General features: G+C 42.1%; 1 protein-coding gene across 1 annotated transcript in view; it reads left to right on the forward strand.

Moving 5' to 3' along the window:
* The window catches only part of NTN1 (netrin 1), a 206,007-nt gene that overhangs the window by 17,964 nt on the left and 170,610 nt on the right, over positions 1 to 17,433 (forward strand). The window lies entirely within an intron of this gene.

Consider the following 17,433-nt stretch of genomic DNA (forward strand, 5'->3'; position numbering starts at 1 on the left):
AAGAAGCAGCAGAAGTGCTGCGGAGGGTGCTGCGGGGGTGGGGGAATCTTGCAGAAAATGTGCCGACAGATCTCCCTGACCCCGCATCCAAACGCAGACAGACATTCATTGCCTCCCGCTCGGTTTGGCTGCACCCTGGGATTCACCTCCACCCGCCCCCTTTCCCAAGGCTGCAGCTGGGCGCGCAGTTGGGGACCCCTTCCCTGGTCCCGGCAAGATCCAGCTCCGCAACCGCAAAGCCCTTGGGAGATGGCAAAGAACTATTTGCAGTCTGGGAGCAGTTGTACCCGACGAATATCACGCCTGCGTCCTTCATTTGTCTTTTTATGGTTTGAAAAAAAAAAAAATTTCCCCTCTGTTTTGAACAGTGTTTGTGTTAGCAAAAGAATAGTGATGTGATTTCAATTAATTACTATCTACAGATTACAAAGGAGCGTTCAGTAATTATTTTAAACTGATCCAGCCCTGATCTAAAAAAAAGTAAATGAGATTTTGTTGTTGCTGTTAACTTCGGGGTTTGGTAAAATTAAACAGTTTTGAATTAACTAAGGGCCCAGCTTCTCTCTTTTTAGCGGGGTTTCAATTCCTGAAAGAGAAATCTGACAAAACTGGGCACTGGTGAATACAGCTGGGTCAGAAATGAGGCTAAAGAAAGGATACGTTCTGCCACCGAATTGTACGACTTTGCTGCTGTAGAAACTCGCATGTATCAGTTTCTCCCCAGAAAAAAAAAAAAAAAGAAAAAGAGGGAAGGTTGTAAGACAATACCTTACTTTTTCAGTATGAGATGTAAATTTCCAAATCCCACATTAATTTTGGTGAAAATTATTCAGTCCATGAATGTACCATTTGGTGTGCATCTTTTGTGAACATACAGATTTTTCCTCCCCCTCTCCCTAATCCCAGACAGCCTATGTGAGTCTCTTGAATTGCCTCGCCCTCTGAAGCACGTTGCAAAGTTTGCTGGTCCCCACAAACACACGTTTTGAGGTCTGGTTCTGATTAATTGTGTCATGTTGTTGTCGAATAGTTTGCGCCTCATGACTGTGGATGCAGACTTTTGAGCAAGGGAATGGAAAACATGTCTTGGAGGGCCGGGTCGGTACAGAGGCCCAGTCAGGCATCCTGGTCTGCAGACGCCTGTTGCGTGGCGAGGCCTCCATTTTTATACTCGTGTCTCGCTTTTGCAGACCTAATTGCTCATCCCCCTCTTCTTCTAAGGGACAGAATTGGCTTCCAGTTGGAAGACACTTTTCAAGATTTCCCAGAGGTAGTTACACCCCAACTTAGTGATCTTCTAGAATAAAATTCCTTTGATCTGCTGGATTCCCTCAGAAATGTTGGTTTTTCCCATCTCTTCTCTTCCCCCTCCTTTCTCTTTTCTTTTCTTCCTTTTGTGCGTAAAAGCCCTTTATTGACATTTAAAGGGCTTCCCAGGGTTTTGCTATCAGTTGTAGTTTGTATGTGCATATGAAAGATGACTTTGTATTATCACCAGCAGGGTCTAATTGGACAAACACAAGTGAATACATTGAGACGAATAGACTTGATGTTGTGATAGAATTTTACTGGCTTGAAGATTCGTCTTAGCATTGGTATTGTTCAGGTTCACGAACCACCCCCACGTCTTTCTGTCACTTTGGATGTGGCGACCTAACCTGCGTTTGTTATAACGATGGTCATGGACTTGAAATAATGTCTATCGTTTAGGATTTTGTCTTTTGACTAAAGCACTCACTATGCACACAAATTGGATTGACCTTTTTGGGGGGCCAAATTGAGCAATCAACTTACTAACTAATGTAATTAGCAAGCGTTTTGTTAAAAAAGTTTAATCAGGCCTAATAAGTACATAATCTACATGACAAATGATCGGCTAACAATATTTTTCTGGTTTTTACTGAAGTTATTTTAATTCCTAAAGTATCTTTAAATCTTGCCAATTATTCAGTCATCTCATAAAAGCAAAGCCAATTCAACTACGTTAAAGTTATTTATAGTTTCCTTTTGAATAGATGTTCTGATACCTTGTAGATATAGCCAGGAACATCAGATTGAAGTTCTCATAAAGTCTTAAGTGAAGTCTTAGTGATTTTTTCATCATTCTGTAAAAGAGAAAGCCAGCAAGGACAATTTAAGAGTGATTTACAATTAAAGGTCGAGCTTTTTATGAAAAGGCCCTGTAGTTAGTGGAGATATGTGAATGAATTAGTATTTGACAGGTGTTCTAAAATACTAAAGGACCCTGTGCTCAGAGAAAAGCATTAATAAATCCTCCAAACAATAACTTTATACTATCAGAGACATAGATTCCCCCCCACCGACATAATCCCATCTTATGAATTCACCAGTGCTGGCAAGCTACTCAAAGTATTTACAACTACAGCAACATAAAGCATATCTTTTTTATTCCAAAAATTACTCTTGTTTAAAATGAGGCTATTACTGTGCTGTTTTGTCTTTGCTTTTATAAAATAATGAGACATGATTTATGGGAGACCATAATGGCACCCTTCCCTAGGTTAACCCCTGTCTCCCCCCCAAAAAAAACCCCTAAACCACGAAAATATGTTGATATTATCATTTGACTGAATAGTCCTTCTACATAGGGCTGAAGTACTTATAGATGATTAAGAAATGCACATATCCTATAGGTTTTCTTTGGTCCAGCTTTCTTTTCAGTGTTGTTTCAAGACTGAGTTCTCTATGGAATAAATATGAACTTTTGTAAAGCCCAATTTTATTTTAAATGCAATTTTGGATTTCTTCTGGAAAAAAAAAAACCTCTCAAAACAATGAAAGACAAGACTATGTATAACATTACAGCCTCGACATCTCTCAGTGGAATAACTAAATACTTTTTTCCGCCCATATGTATCAGCAGTGTTCACATGCTTTTATACACATGTGCGTTTACATTCATCGTGTAAGAAGCACCCATGCATGGTGGGGGGTGTGTGTACATTCAAGGGAAAATGCATGAACAGTTTTAAGCCACCTGCGTTGCTGGGCCCTTTTTTCCTCTTCCCTTTTTTCAAAAGAGCATCTGAAGACCATATTGTGTTTCATAAATTATTGACATCAGTTTTAATCAGTGTCCCCCTGACGTCGGAGCTGTGTTAGTATTTAGTGCCTGACGAAGCATGCTGTTTTATCTTACTATGGGGATGTCAGTATGAGCCCCTGCTTGGCTGGTGACAGGTCGAGCTTATGAAAACTCGTTTTGCGACTCACTCTATGGCTTTACATTGCGCAGCTGTAACCCAAAACCCACACAAAAGACATTTCTGCAAGATGAGCACCGTGCTGGACTGGCCTCCTATGGTCATAGGTACCTGCAACATAATGCTCATAATTGCTTAAACATGGCTTTGTGGGGTTGGGATGGGGGGATTCCTTATGCTGTAAATGACTCTGGTGCTTGGGTCCTCCCTCATTCCTGGCAAGAGAGATTCTATTGGAGGTGTTGCCATGAGAAATCTAATGCCCTGCTAAAGTCCCTTGCAAAATCAGAAGGCTGAAATTGCCGGGCATGGTGACTCATGCCTGTAATTCCAGCAACTTGGGGAGGCTGAGTTGGGAGGATCGCTTGAGCCCAAGAGCTGAAGTTCAAAAGGCTAAAATCACTGCCTAGTCAAGAGCCTGGCTTATAGCTATAGATGAGTTAATGTTTTTAATAGACACAGTAATTATTATAATTATTGCCATTGTGATGATTAACCCCCAAAGGTTTATTCTTTGCCAAACACTCTTGTTAATTTAGTCATTTAATCATTGTGACGATGCTTATAATAGACGCTATTATTGTCCTTATTTTAGAGATGAGGAAACCGTGCAGTGGTTTACCCCAAACCACGTAGCCACTAGGTGGTGGAGCTGGGACTCATTCCTGATGTTTATGATTTGCTTTATTGCATCCACTGTGCTGCCTCTCCATAGAACGAGTGGATGGATGGATGGATGGATGGATGGATGGATGGACGGATGAATGAATGGCAAGTATACATCCACGTACTGGAGAAAAGCTAGAATAATCTTTTACTTCTTGCTGAAACTGGAGGTGGTTCCCTAGTTGTGTTGCATTAAATTATACTCATACTTACTTTCCTGTAAAGTTGCATATAGGGTGTTTTCCTGTATCTTCGTCAGCAGACCTGGTGGGAACTAGAAGTTGGAACTGTGAGTGAAGGGAATTTAAAGACTTTCTTAGGGGTTCTCAGCATCCACATGTGTTGCTGATGGCCAAGTCTTTCTTGGTTTCAGGGCTGGTGATCTCTCTCACAGATGGTGAAGCCCAGCTGGCTATCAGAACCCCTCTTTAAGAAGGCCTTCTCTTTTCACCCTAGTGCTCACCATCTCTTTGCTTCACAGGAACATATCAAAAAAATTCAGAAAGTGGCTAAAAGTATTTTTGCCAAAGAGGGGAAGTGGATGGGGAATGGTATGTCTTGGTCAATGGTGTTGTTGCTCCTACCGCACAAGGCTATTTTTTATCTCTACTTGCCCGTGGCAACTGGAGTGAGGGTCCCTGTTGGAGTCCTCATTAGCACCTGGTGGGCAGGAACCTCAAAGCAAGGCGGTTGCTCCCTGCTACACCCAAAGTAGGGAGGCAAATTTGTCACGGGAAACCTGGGGTGGGTCTGTGCATTTCCAGGCTCTGCCAAACTCGCTATTAGCCCTGCCCAGATTTCTCTCTGACCTCCTCCTCCTGTAGAAAAATGAGGTCCTCAGAAAAGTATTTGAGACTTTATGTCCAGAGTAAATATTGGAAAGGCTGTGGGTTGAAATTCAGATGTTCCCTGGAAGGAATCCCCTCATTTTCTGCTCACAGCTGGTATCGATATTTCCTTCTTGAGATGAGTTGTGCTTTTCATTAAGTAAATTTTTTGTCTTGGGATTAAACCAACATTGTATTCTTAATAGACTTTTATGTTTACACTTCAAAAGTCCACTGGGTTGTTATTCGTGTTATCTTGATGGCTTCTACAGTGTCTGCTATGCATGCTGGCTTCACCAAAATAAATGGCTCTCTAGGGAACTGTATTATAAAACAGCCTTATCTGTGAATGCACAAATACGGATATTTTGTGAGCCAGTATTTTTTTTTCTTCCTTTCAGAAGTGATAATCATACCTTGGGTTTCTGCAGTGCCTTTCATTATAGGGAGACGGGAGGTCTCGGAGGGCTTTTGAAATGCTCAGGACTTAAGCCTAATACTTGTAGAGTGGCCCACAGCATTTTGCCTGTCGTTTGGAAGCCCTTGTGGTCTCCGTAGTCTCAGATGGCATGGCCTTGGTCTAGGTGACCAGGGAACTGCAGAGTTTAGAATGTCAGTCCAAGGTGGTTGTCAGGTTGCATCCTGAAGACAGACCACAAACCCCTATTGAGCGCCAAGCATTGTGCTAGGTGCTTTCTGTGTGCTTTGTTTCAATTAATCAGATTGCCACAAGGAACGGAAGCTTTTCAAAAACAGATGTCCCTGCCACCAAAGGGCAGTTTTTACACAAATAGGACTAAGTGTGAACAAGTCTGCAGGGCACATCTTGGCTTATTCAGCGACACTGTTGCATACAGAGAGAGCAGGGGGTATCGGCAGCGTTTGTTTAGAAGGCTGATCACATAAAAGCCGTGTCCTATTATAACCAGCTCCGAGGGACGGTTGTTCCGAATAGTGCTGGTAATAAGTGAGCTGCCTGGGCCAACCCTCTAGATACAGACATTTGCCTCAAAGCTATCTGCTCTCACGAGGTTTGACTTGAATCACCCAATGTAGTGAGTTCAGGATTGCAGTCCTGTATTTCCTACTCTAAAAACATACCTCTATGGTGAACTCAGAGATTTTATTTTGCCTTTTAAAAGTATCATTTAGACGGGCTTGGTGGCTCAGCCTGTAATTCCACGCCTTTGGGAGGCTGAGGTGAGTGGATTGCCTGAGCCCGCGGGTTCAAGACCCGCCTGGGCAGCAAGACCTCATCTCTACAATAAATCAAAAAATCAGCCGGGCGTGGTAGCGCATGCCTGTAATTCCGGTTACTCGGAAGGCTGAGGCAGAAGGATCGCCGGAGCCCAGTGGGTCAAGGCTGCTGTGGCCGGGAGCAGCCACTGCACTCCAGTCTGGGCGACAGAGTGAGACTCCAACTCAAAAAAAAAAAGTATCATTTATGTGAATGCTAGCTTCTATCAAAAGGCAGAGAGACCCATTCCGATAGTCAGTCCTCGTCGGTAGAGGCATCTTTATCCCCAGCACCTGGGGGGACCTTGGTTAGGTGTGTGCTTAGCCCTGATTGTCTTATTTGGTGCCAATTCTACCCTTTCTGGACAGAAGGAACTGGGATCATGTGATGAATGAGATGTAGAATGTCTCTTGTCAGAACTTTTTACTCTTGGCACCTAAGTTCCTCTACCAACCCTCCTCCATAATGGATATTTCTATCAGAGACAGCTGCTGGCATTCAGAGCGCAAAGGAGAATGCCCCAGGACAGGTGTGCTGTGTACTTCCGTGATACTGTGTTTTAGGTGTACCACCAAGGAATGCAAAAGTGTGCTATGCCTTTACCTGTGTTGGGGACATCCCTAGAGATCCCTGAGCCTTCTGCTGTTGAGATTAGTGTACTTGCTGTAGTTAGGGTGAAGTGAATTTTTTTTGCAGTGTATTTGTGCATGTAAAGAAGTCCCAGAAGACAGATGGTTCTGTAAGTGTGGTAGACTTCCAGGTTATTTGAAGGGGTCAAAGTAAATTTGTTGGGTGAGAACCTTGGAAGGTGGCAAGTAACACCCAGATCACTTCCCAACTCAGCTAGTGCCTGACTGGCAGATAGTGCTGGAAGTCTGTCTCCCCAGATGAATCAGGACTAACCTCTGTAAGGTCTTAATTCACAGAGGTGACCATGTGCACATTTTAGTTTGTGCCCCACCCTTCCTGGTTGGCACCATTGCTAGATTTTTCTAGATTTTCTCCAAGTTCTTTTCTGCCTGCAGATAAGAGAGATTATTGGTTGTCATGTCCAATTTTCACACATTCCAGAGACTCCACACTTAAGTAAGACAATCTGTAGGACTACAGGGACCTTTAAAGGGGCTGGCTTTAAATAACTGAGTCCTAAATAAGGAAATGAGATAGATCTCTTTTAGCTTCCCAAGGGCCTATATTCCCAAGGATATCCTGATCCTATATGTGCTACATTCCATATTTGAAGTCCCAAAGCAATGGGCACTTTTCTGCCTGCTTGATTGCCATTGTTAGGGACTCTGATTTCATCTGTTTCTGTTTGAAGTGGTTGTGGTGAGTACCTAGCAAATACACTACCACTCCCCTATTCTGAAACTAGGACAGACATTGGTAATCAGTTGCAGCATACTCTCCTCCTAAGTCCAGAAATGATCTTACAGTATTAAAATCCTTCTCACCGCCTGGCATGGTGACTCATGCTTGAAATCCCAGAACTTTGGAAGGCTGAGGCAGGAGGATCTCTTGAGGCCAGGAGTTCAAGACCAGCCTGGGCGGCATAGTGAGATCCTGTCTCTACCAAAAAAAAAGTTGGATGTGATGGTGTGTCCCTGTAGTCCTAGCTACTACTCAGGAGACTGAGACAGAAGGACTGCTTGAGTCCAGGAATTCAAGGCTGCTATGTGATCAGTGAGCTATGACCACACCACTGCTCTCCAGTTTGGGCAACAGAGCAAGAACCCATCTCTAAAAAATAAAAATTAGAATCCTTGTCAATATAGTTATCTAGGTAGAATTAGCCCATAAGATGAAAACTATTTGCCATTTACAGTCCCAGAAGACCCTCATCTCCCACTCAGGCCTGCAGACAAAGAAGTACTTTATAAATGGACATTTCTGGAGCATTCACTGTTCAGGTGGCTCCTCTGGGTTTGGGGATGTAAACCTGCAGGTGAGACACGTTTCCATTGAGGAGGCCGGCATGTGAAAAGGTGAATACTTGTGCACTTACACTAAACTATGAGCACAGATGGGCACTAGAACAAGGCACTTTGTCGAGTATCCAGGGCACAGGGGGCTGCTGAGGGTCCTGAGAGGAAGTGGGATTCGGAGTTGGCTTCTGTATCACGGAAGGATTGGGTTTTAGTCCACATCACATTTTCCTACTGTATTTGTTCTGTTGTAGTGCTTTTGTTTTCTTCCATGCCAAGAATTTGAGAGACCATGGTTCCCTGAAAAGAGTTGGTCTTCCCAGGAACGCCCACTCCAAAGTTCCTGGACAGGTTTTCCAGAACAGCCTTGGATTTTGAGACAAAAGCTTATCACTTCCCCACACTCGAAGGAAATTATGCTCCAGCCTAGGTCAGGGCCCTGATACCTGAGGCTTCTCCCACCCGAAGGTTGTTCCCTCCATTCAGAGCCATGTCTGTGTGGTATTGAGGGACAAGGACTCTTTACAGGCTACTGCCTCCAGTGCTCTGCTTACACTTGAGCCTGTGAAGAAAGTGTCGAACAATAATAGTTCCAATCCCAGCATGAAAAAGGAAACACATTGTGTTTACAGATACAGAATTTGGCATCTGAGACATAAAAGTACCTTTGGGTTGGGTAGCCCCAGGGCAGAGCTGTTGGACACGGTCCCCCTGCCCTCAGCCCTGTGGCCAGCTTGTTTTCCTCTCCCCGAAGCCAGACCTCAGAGGTGGGCAGGTCAGTCTTGCCAAGTCTTTATTCCCATACCCAGTCTCGTCTCACTTTGTGGCTCAGTCCCAGAGAGAATTCATGGTGAGAAAGTGCAAGTGCTTGACCTTCCCAGCTGCCCCAAGGAAGGAAATTGCTGCTCACTCCAATCCACAGAAATCAGTCTTACTTTGTTCTTTTCTTTTTTTTAATGATTCCCTTTTCTTCCTTTCTCCCTCCCTCCCCCCCTCCCTTCCTTTCAACAGGGTCTCACTCTGTCACCCAGGCTGGAGTATAGGTGGTGCAATCATAGCTCATTGAAGCCTCGGACTCCTGGGCTCAAGCCATCCTCCTACCTCAGCCTCCCAAATAGCTGGGACACACACTATATTGACTGGCTAAGTTTTAAATTTTTTTTTTGTAGAGACAGGGTCTCACTATGTTGGCCAGGCTGGTCTTGAACTCCTGGTCTCAAGTGATCCTCCCATCTCAGCCTTCCAAAGTGTTGGGATTACAGGCATGAGTCACTACTTCTGACCCTCAGTCCATCTTAAACCATGTTTTGAGGACAGATTTGCCATCCTAATACCCAGAAATGCTAGGGAAGAATGGGTCTGAGCAGTCCTCTGTATTTCTTACCCCAGTGTATCACCATGGCCTCAACCTCTTGGGCTCAGATGATCCTCCCACCTCAATCTCTCATGTAGCTGAGACTATAGGTACATGCCACCACATCAGCTAATTTTTTGATTTTTTAGTAGAGATGAAGTCTTACTGTGTTGCCCAGACTGGTCTCAAACTCCTGGGCTCAAGCAATCCTCCTCTCTTGGCCTTCCAAAGTGCTGGAATTACAGGCATGAGCCATTGCTCCCAAGCATGTCCTTTTTGTTGTTGTTAATTGTAGATGTTTGCAGGATAAATGATCCACATGTAAGTGAAAAACAAGTTCTGATATCCTGATCCATAGAAAGTTCTTAGTTCTAAATCAAGATTAGAGAGCACAACATTCTATTTAATAACGTATGGAATGCCAAGATATATGTTATTAGGGGCTATGATGAGAGAACCCATCCTAGTAGATGGCTTGGGTTTAAATTTCAGCTCCACCAGGAGTGTGCACTTGGTAAGTTACTTAAGCTTTCGGTGCCTCTGATGCCTTAGTATCAAAGTGCCTGGGTCCCCAACTCAAGACCACCTCTATATATCGGGTAGGGTGAGGAATGTGTTCTGCCTTGAGAGGGGGCTCAGAAGGAGGGGTACAGGAAGGAGATCCAGTGCTGGGGTTCTAATCCTAGACTCTGGGCTATTCTCAATACACATTTCTATAGCCTGTACTATTACCATACCCTGTTCTAAGCACTTTATAAATATGACCTTATTTAATCCTCATAACAGCCCTATGAAGTGGATTCTGTTATGATTATTAAGTAAACCTCTTTATTGGAGTATAATATATGTCACAAGTCATAAATGTTCATTTCAAAGATTTTTTTTCACAATGTGCACACACTTGCATGACCAGCACCCAGATCGAGAACATTCTGGCACTCCAGAAACTGTCCTGTGCTCTTTTCCAGTTACCATGCCCCTACCACTCTACACTGGTTGTGATTATTCCTAAACTTTATATAAATGGAATCATATACGTATTCTGGCTTCTTTCACTCAATGCTACATTTGTGATCTCTATCCATGTGGACTAGTAGTTTATTAGTTCTCATAGCTGTCCAGTGTTCTGTGACATCAATTATCACAGTGTATTCCTCCATTCCTCTTATGGCAGGCATTTGGGTTGTTTCCAGGTTTTGACTATTAAAAGTAGCACTGCTATGACCATACTTGTCCATGTCTTTTGATGCACTTCTGCTGGCTGTGTATCAAGAAGTAGAATTACTGGATCCTGGGGTGTAGGTATCTGTTCAACTTTAATAGATAGTGGTTAAACATTTATGGAAAGTGGTTGTGCAAATTTACATTTGTATACCATTTTACAGGTGAAGAAACTGAGGCACACAGAAGTGAGATAACTTGCCTGTGGTCACATGGCTACCAGGTGGTGGAGCTGGAACTGGAATCTGGGCAATGTGGCTCTGGAGTCTTGCTTTTCACCACTGTCAGGTTGCCTCTCATTTTTCATTGGTGTACATCCCATCAGGAAGACTATTAATACTGTAAAACAAAGGTAGCTTTGCACAAGGCCTTTACTTTTCTGGGCCTTGGTGCTCTTCTCTGTAAAATGAGGGGTTGGATTACAAAGACCATCTTCAGCCTGGATAGTCTGTATTCTGATGGAATGCAATGCCTTCCTGAGAACTTTCCCAATCTCTGTTACCACCCCACCCCATTCCCTGCTAAACCAGAAACAACTCCAGAACTTGAATGATATATTTTCCTGCCTTCCCTTCCACTGAGGTCCCCTCGAAAGACTTCAGGTTCTCACTGGGGTACCTCACTTTGGCTTGACCTCTGATACTACTGGCAATTTTTCCATCTCCCACTCTCCACCTCTTCCACTTGTGAACGGGGAGGGAGTGACATTGGACCTATCCCTTCTCTGCCTCCAGCATGTCAGCTAACCAGTTTTCTCTCTTCATATCATGTGTGTTCAGCTGGATCAGTTTTCACAAAGCAAACTCACCTGTATGTCTAGCACTAAGAACAAGAAATACAATATTTCCAGAAAGCCCTCTTGTATACTTCCAACCACCAACCCCCTAGTGTAACCACCATTTCATTTTGACTTGTAATACCATAGATTTAATTTTGCCTATTTTTGAACTTCATGTAAATTAAATTATACTGCATGACCTCTCAATATCTGGCTTCTTTTGCTCAGTCTTATTTTCTTGTAAATAGTCTTAAACATGACTTATCCTAAGCCCTTGTTTGTTTGATGGATGATCTTGACTTCTTGGTGGTACTGATCCTCCTGCTTGCTTTGTCTGCTGACCTTTGTTCATGTTGAATTATTTCCTTATGTGTTTTGTACTTTCTGACTGTGAGTTTACCTTTATGTGGGATTTTGTGGAAATTCCACTGGTCTTAGTTATGGAAATGCTCCTATTAAGTGATTTTGCATTCATTTTATCAGACATCTGAGCAGTATCATTGGACTAGGACCAAATTATCCATTCATTAATTACCTTGGAAGTTCTTGTATCAAATGAGTATGCTTTTGGCCTCCAAACCTTCTCAGGCCTGGAGTTTCATTTTCTCCTTCACTGAGGACTTTTCCTTTACTCAGAACTTCGGGTGGACAAATTTTCGCTGTCATTTTAGGCTGATGGACAGATTCTTAGTCCTCTTTTTACTCAGGGGGCACTTGGAAGGTCCAAGTTTCTGCCACCTGCATTACTGCTACAGTTTCCTGACTGGTCTTTCTGCCTCTGCCTTTGTCCCACAATTTCCTTGGTCTCTTTTTAACACAAGAGTCAGAGGTAACTACCTGTGTTCCCTGTTCATTTGGAGGAACACCCACAATCATTACATTGGCTGCAAAGTCCTACATGGTCTGGCCACTGCTTCATCCCTGTTCTTGTCTCCTTCTTGCTTTCCTTCTTGTTCTCTCTGTTTCAGCTTGCAGGCCTCCTTGCTCCAACATACCAGGGAGGCACACACCTGAGCCCTGGTTTGGTGGTTCTCTTTGGGCTTCAAATATGCCCAGATATTCAAATGCATGGCTCCCTTAGTTCCTTCAAGTCTTTGGTGGAATATCAGTTCCATGAGGCTTGTCTTGACTATTGTACTTAATACTGCAAACAGCCTTCATCTGTGTCTGTCTCTTCCTCTCTCTCTCTCTCTCTCTCTCATTCTCTCTTTCTCTCCCCCTTTCTCCCCCCCTCCCTCTCTTTCTCTCTCCTGAGATCACCCTTATCCTGCCCTACTTACTTCCTCTCCCTGCCAAACACTTATATCCTCTTCTAACATACTATTTAACTTATTTATTATGTTTATTTTCTATCTTCCCTTCTTCCTACTTTCTATCACTTGTGTGAATGTAAATTTGCATATGTTCAAGAATCCTCCTTGTTTTGTTCACAGGGTGCCTGGCATAAGTAGGTACTTATTAAATATTTGATAAAAGAAGAATACAGCGATCTCATTTACAACTCCTGGTCTTGCAAGAGCTAAGACCTCCCATCTGTGTGTGGGCAATAAAACCAAAGCAGAAGGCAGTAAGGCCTATTTCTAGGTCTAGTAGCCAGTCTTTCTTCTACCTCATCTCTTTCCTATTTCCTTTTCACTCTGTGCACACACACCTTGTGATCACTGGGTTCTCAATGTTTCTCTTAATACTTTGGCTTTCAGATTCTTCTTTCCTCCAGCTCCTGGGGATTTCCTTTTATTTCTTGTGAGATCTGCTATGCATTAAGTATTTTTTAAAATTACATTTTGTCTAGTATTTCTAGATGTTTGCAGTGGTAGGAGTTCTGCATTACCTCAGTCCATCTTATTGCCAGAACCCAAAGTTTTATATTTTAATCTTTTATCCATCTGGAATTAATTGTGACATATGGTGTGAGGTAAGGATATCCAATTTTTTTTTTTTTTTTTTTTTTTTTTGAGTAGGCATTTCACTCTGTTGCCTAGGCTGGAGTGCAGTGACATGCTCATGGCCACTGCAGCCTTGGCCCACTGGGCTCAGATGATCCTTCCATCTCAGCCTTCCAAGTAGCCGGAAGTATAGGTAAGCAGCACTATGCTCAGCTAATTTTCTTTTTATTGTAGAGTCGAGGTCTTGCCAAGTTGTCCAGGCTGATCTCGAATCCCTGGGCTTAGGCCATCCTCTCACCTCTACCTCCCAAAATGTTGGAATTACAGGCGTGAGCCATTGTACCCAGCAGAAGCATCATTCTTTTTATTAGTATTTTGCAACCTGTAACTTTACTGAACTCTTTTAAAATTCGTTTCCATACTATTTCACTTAATTCTGTTCTCTTGGACCTCAGCAGCAAACTACAGATCATGAATATTTTATCCTTTCCTTTCGAATACTTGTACTTTTTAGTTATTTTTCTTGTCTTACTGCATTTGATAGAACTTTAACAGAATAGTATATAATAATGGTAAGATATAGCCTTGTCTTGATTTTGATTTGAGTGAGAATGTTTCTAGAGTTTCATCATTAAATATGTTGTCTGCTGCTAGTTTCATATAGTTATTCTTTATTTTATTTTGTTTTTGAGTTGGAGTCTCACTTTGTCACCCAGACTGGAGTGCAGTGGCCACTCCCGGCCACCGTAGCCTCGACCTGCTGGGCTCCGGTGATCCTTCTGCCTCAGCCTTCCAAGTAGCCGGGAGCCTTCCAAGTAGCCGGGTAGCCACGCTACCATGCCTGGCTAATTTTTGGTTTATTGTAGAGATGAAGTCTCGCCAAGTTGCTCAGGTGGGTCTCGAACCCTCAGGCTCAGGCAATCCATTCACCTCAGCCTCCCAAAGTGCTGGGATTACAGGCTGAACCACTGAGCCCAGCTAGGTATTCTTTATTGTACTCAACAGAGTGGCATCTAGTCCTGATTTACTGGGAGGTTTTTTTTTTTTTTTAAAATCAAGAATATGTGGATGTTAATCCTTTAGTTATTAATCAAAATGATCATATAGTTTTTCTGCTTTGACTAGTAATGCAGTGAACTGCTTTAATTGATTTCTGAAATACAAGTCATATCATACAGTTCACTGGTGGAAAATGTACAATTCTTTGTAGTATGTTTATAGAGTAGTGCAACCATCGTTAAAATTAATCTTAGAACATTTTTGTCATCCCCGAAAATAACTTCATATCTGTTAGCAGTTACTTCCCATCTCCCACCTCCAGCAGCATCCCAACCTTAAGCAATCAGTCTACTTTTGCTCTCTATAGATTTACCTGTTCTGGGAATTTCATATAAATAGAAATATATAACATGTGGCCTTTTGTGGCTGAGCCCTTTCAATTAGCATTAGGTTTTCAGAGTTTATTCATATTGTAGGATGTATTAGTATGTCATTCCTTTTTATGGCTGAATAATGTTCCATTGTATGTACATACCAAATTTGATTTATTCATTCATCAGCTGTTGGACATTTGAATTGCTTCCATGTTTTGGCTGTTATGAGTAATACTGCTATGAGCATTAGTGTACAGGTTTTGGTGTGGATATGTATTTTTATTTCCCTTGGGTATATATGGAGAAGTGGAATTGCTGGGTCATATGGTAACTTATTTAGCTTTTTGAGGAATTACCAGATTGGTTTCCAAGTGGCTGTACTATTTTACATTCATACCAGCAACATATGAGGATTCTAATTTCTCCATATCCTCGTCAACACTTACTATTGATCACTTTGATTGTAGCTGTTCTGAGGGTGGGAAGTGGTAGCTCATTGTGGTTTTGTGATTTCCAAAGTTTGAAATATTCTGACATTCATGGAATATTCTATTTTGTGATGTATTATTCTTTGATAATATTTTATCTTGGATTTTTATATTTGTGTTCAAAAGTGAGATTTGAGCCAGGCATGGTGGTGCACCTCTGAAGTCTCAGCTACTCAGGAGGCTGAGGTGGGGGAATTGCTTGAGCCAAGGAGTTCAGAGCTGTAGAGCACAATGACCACACTTGTGAATAGCCACCGTACTCCAACCTGAGCAACACAGCAAAACCCTATCTCCCCACCCCAAAAAGGTGAAGTTTGCCTGAGCTGTTCTCTCTTTATATTGCCTTTTGTATCAAGGCTAGTCTAACCTTATAAAGTGAAATGGGGAGTTTCCATTCTTTTTTAATGCTCTGGAATAGTTTAAGTAGCATAAGAAATGACTGGTCCTTGAAGATTTTCTAGAATTAGTCAATTTGGATCCTGTGTCATTTGATAGCCATTTTAATTTTTTCATGCTTATATGTTATTCAGGAATTTCTCAACTACTTTTTGAGTCAAATCTGGTAATTTGTTTTTTAAGAAAATAATTATTTACCCAGATATTCATTTTTTAAGCATACAGTTGTATATAGTAATCATTAAACATGTTTTTAAAAAATTTTCCACATGTGGTTATATCACCTTTCTAATTTCTAATAGTGAACAGTTATTCTCACTCTGTTTTTGTTTGCTTTCTGGACATTTGTGAAAGTGATCATTATAAAACATGAGTGCTTTTTTTTTTTTTGAGTCAGGGTCTCACTCTGTTGCCGATGTTGGAGTGCAGTGGCATGATCACCACAATCATGGCTCATGGCAGCCTCGACCTCTGGGCTCAGATGATCCTTTCACCTCAGCATCCTAATTTTTTTTGTAGAGACCAAGTTTTGCTATGTTGCCCAGGCTGGTCTCAAACTCCTGGGCTCAAGCAATCTACCCACCTCAGCCTCCCAATGTGTTGAGATTACAGGCGTGAGCCACCATGCCTGGTAATAATTGTAACACATGATCATATTCATTGAATACTCACCATGTGCTAGGCCCTGTGCTAAGTACTTTGAATGCATTGTCTAATTTTAAAAATCTGTACAATTCTATGAATTGAGTACTATTATTACCATTTTATAGATAGTTGAGTAGTTAAGAAATTTAGCTTGCCTGAAGTCACACAGCTTCACAGCCCAGAGTTGGAATTAAACAGGATCTGTCAGCTCTCAAAGCTGGTGCTCTTATCTCCTATTCTAAATGACTGCTTATTTTTCCATTTTTAAAATTGTTTTCTTATTCTCTATTTTAAAAATCTGTATTAATTTCTTACTTCACCTTTTTTGTGGTCTTCCTAATCTTTTGAGTTGAATGCTCAGTTCAACTGATATTATTATTTGTTTAGCAGTAAAACCATTTAAGGCACTGAGTTTTCCTCTCTAGAGTTGCTTTGACCATGTCCCATGTGTTTTGAATTGCATTGTTCTCATTGTGTAGTGCTGGACTCCCCAAAGACCCCAAAAGGGAAGGCATTGTGTCTGAGAGGCTGAAGAAATGACCCAGAGTCAACGGATGAGACATGGACTTTTTTCAGAAACGTGTATACAGGGGAGATGGTCCGGGAGCAGCCAACTGGGCACGAAAAAAACCACTCCCTGATTGTAAAAGACATATAGGTTACATAGCATTTTTCATAGGGTGGAGTGTGGGGTTAAGCATGAAAAAGGTATGGTTGCTAGTGTACAGGTATAGTGTGAGAATTTGCTTACACATATATTGCATGGTTTCTCTCTAGGGCTGGGACTTTTAGTATTATAATGAACCAAAGGTGAGCTAAAGATAACCATGTGTTATGAGCGAGCACTGATCCTAGCATGCCCTGTCTGATCTGAACCAGCCTGGGGGCAACTGCCTCAAGGAAGGGTGTGCAAGAAAACTCACCTATGCATTGCTGCAAGATGTGGTCAGCAGGTGTGGAGAATACTTTGCTCATGGCTTCAGCATGACCTGCATGCCCAGGCCTAGAGCCTGAGGGGAGCAAGACAGCCCTGGTTAGCCACTTCTGGACCCTTCCCCAGGCTTCAGCCCACTGCTTGGGGCTATATCCAGGATGTGTTCGTGTTGTCACTAAGTATGTGTCACCCTACACATTGTCACTGTTTTTACAAAGACTGTGCCATTGTAGCTTTATATTCTTTTTGTTCCTGGAGTTATTTATGAATTGACTGTTTCATGAATTGGAGATATTTATGAATTAGATAAATTCACAAATTTCATTTCCAGGGGGTAGGTCCTTTAAAAAAAAAAAAAAATATATATATATATATATATATATTTATTTATTTATTTATTTATTTTGGAGTTGGAGTCTCACTAAGTCGCCCAGACTGGAGTGCGGTGGCCGCTCCTGGCCACCGCAGCCTCGACCTGT

This window comes from Carlito syrichta, unplaced genomic scaffold (genome assembly GCF_000164805.1).
Source record: "Carlito syrichta isolate Samal-C Ts95f unplaced genomic scaffold, Tarsius_syrichta-2.0.1 Scaffold315198, whole genome shotgun sequence".
In the NCBI taxonomy this organism is placed as follows: Eukaryota; Metazoa; Chordata; class Mammalia; order Primates; family Tarsiidae; genus Carlito; species Carlito syrichta.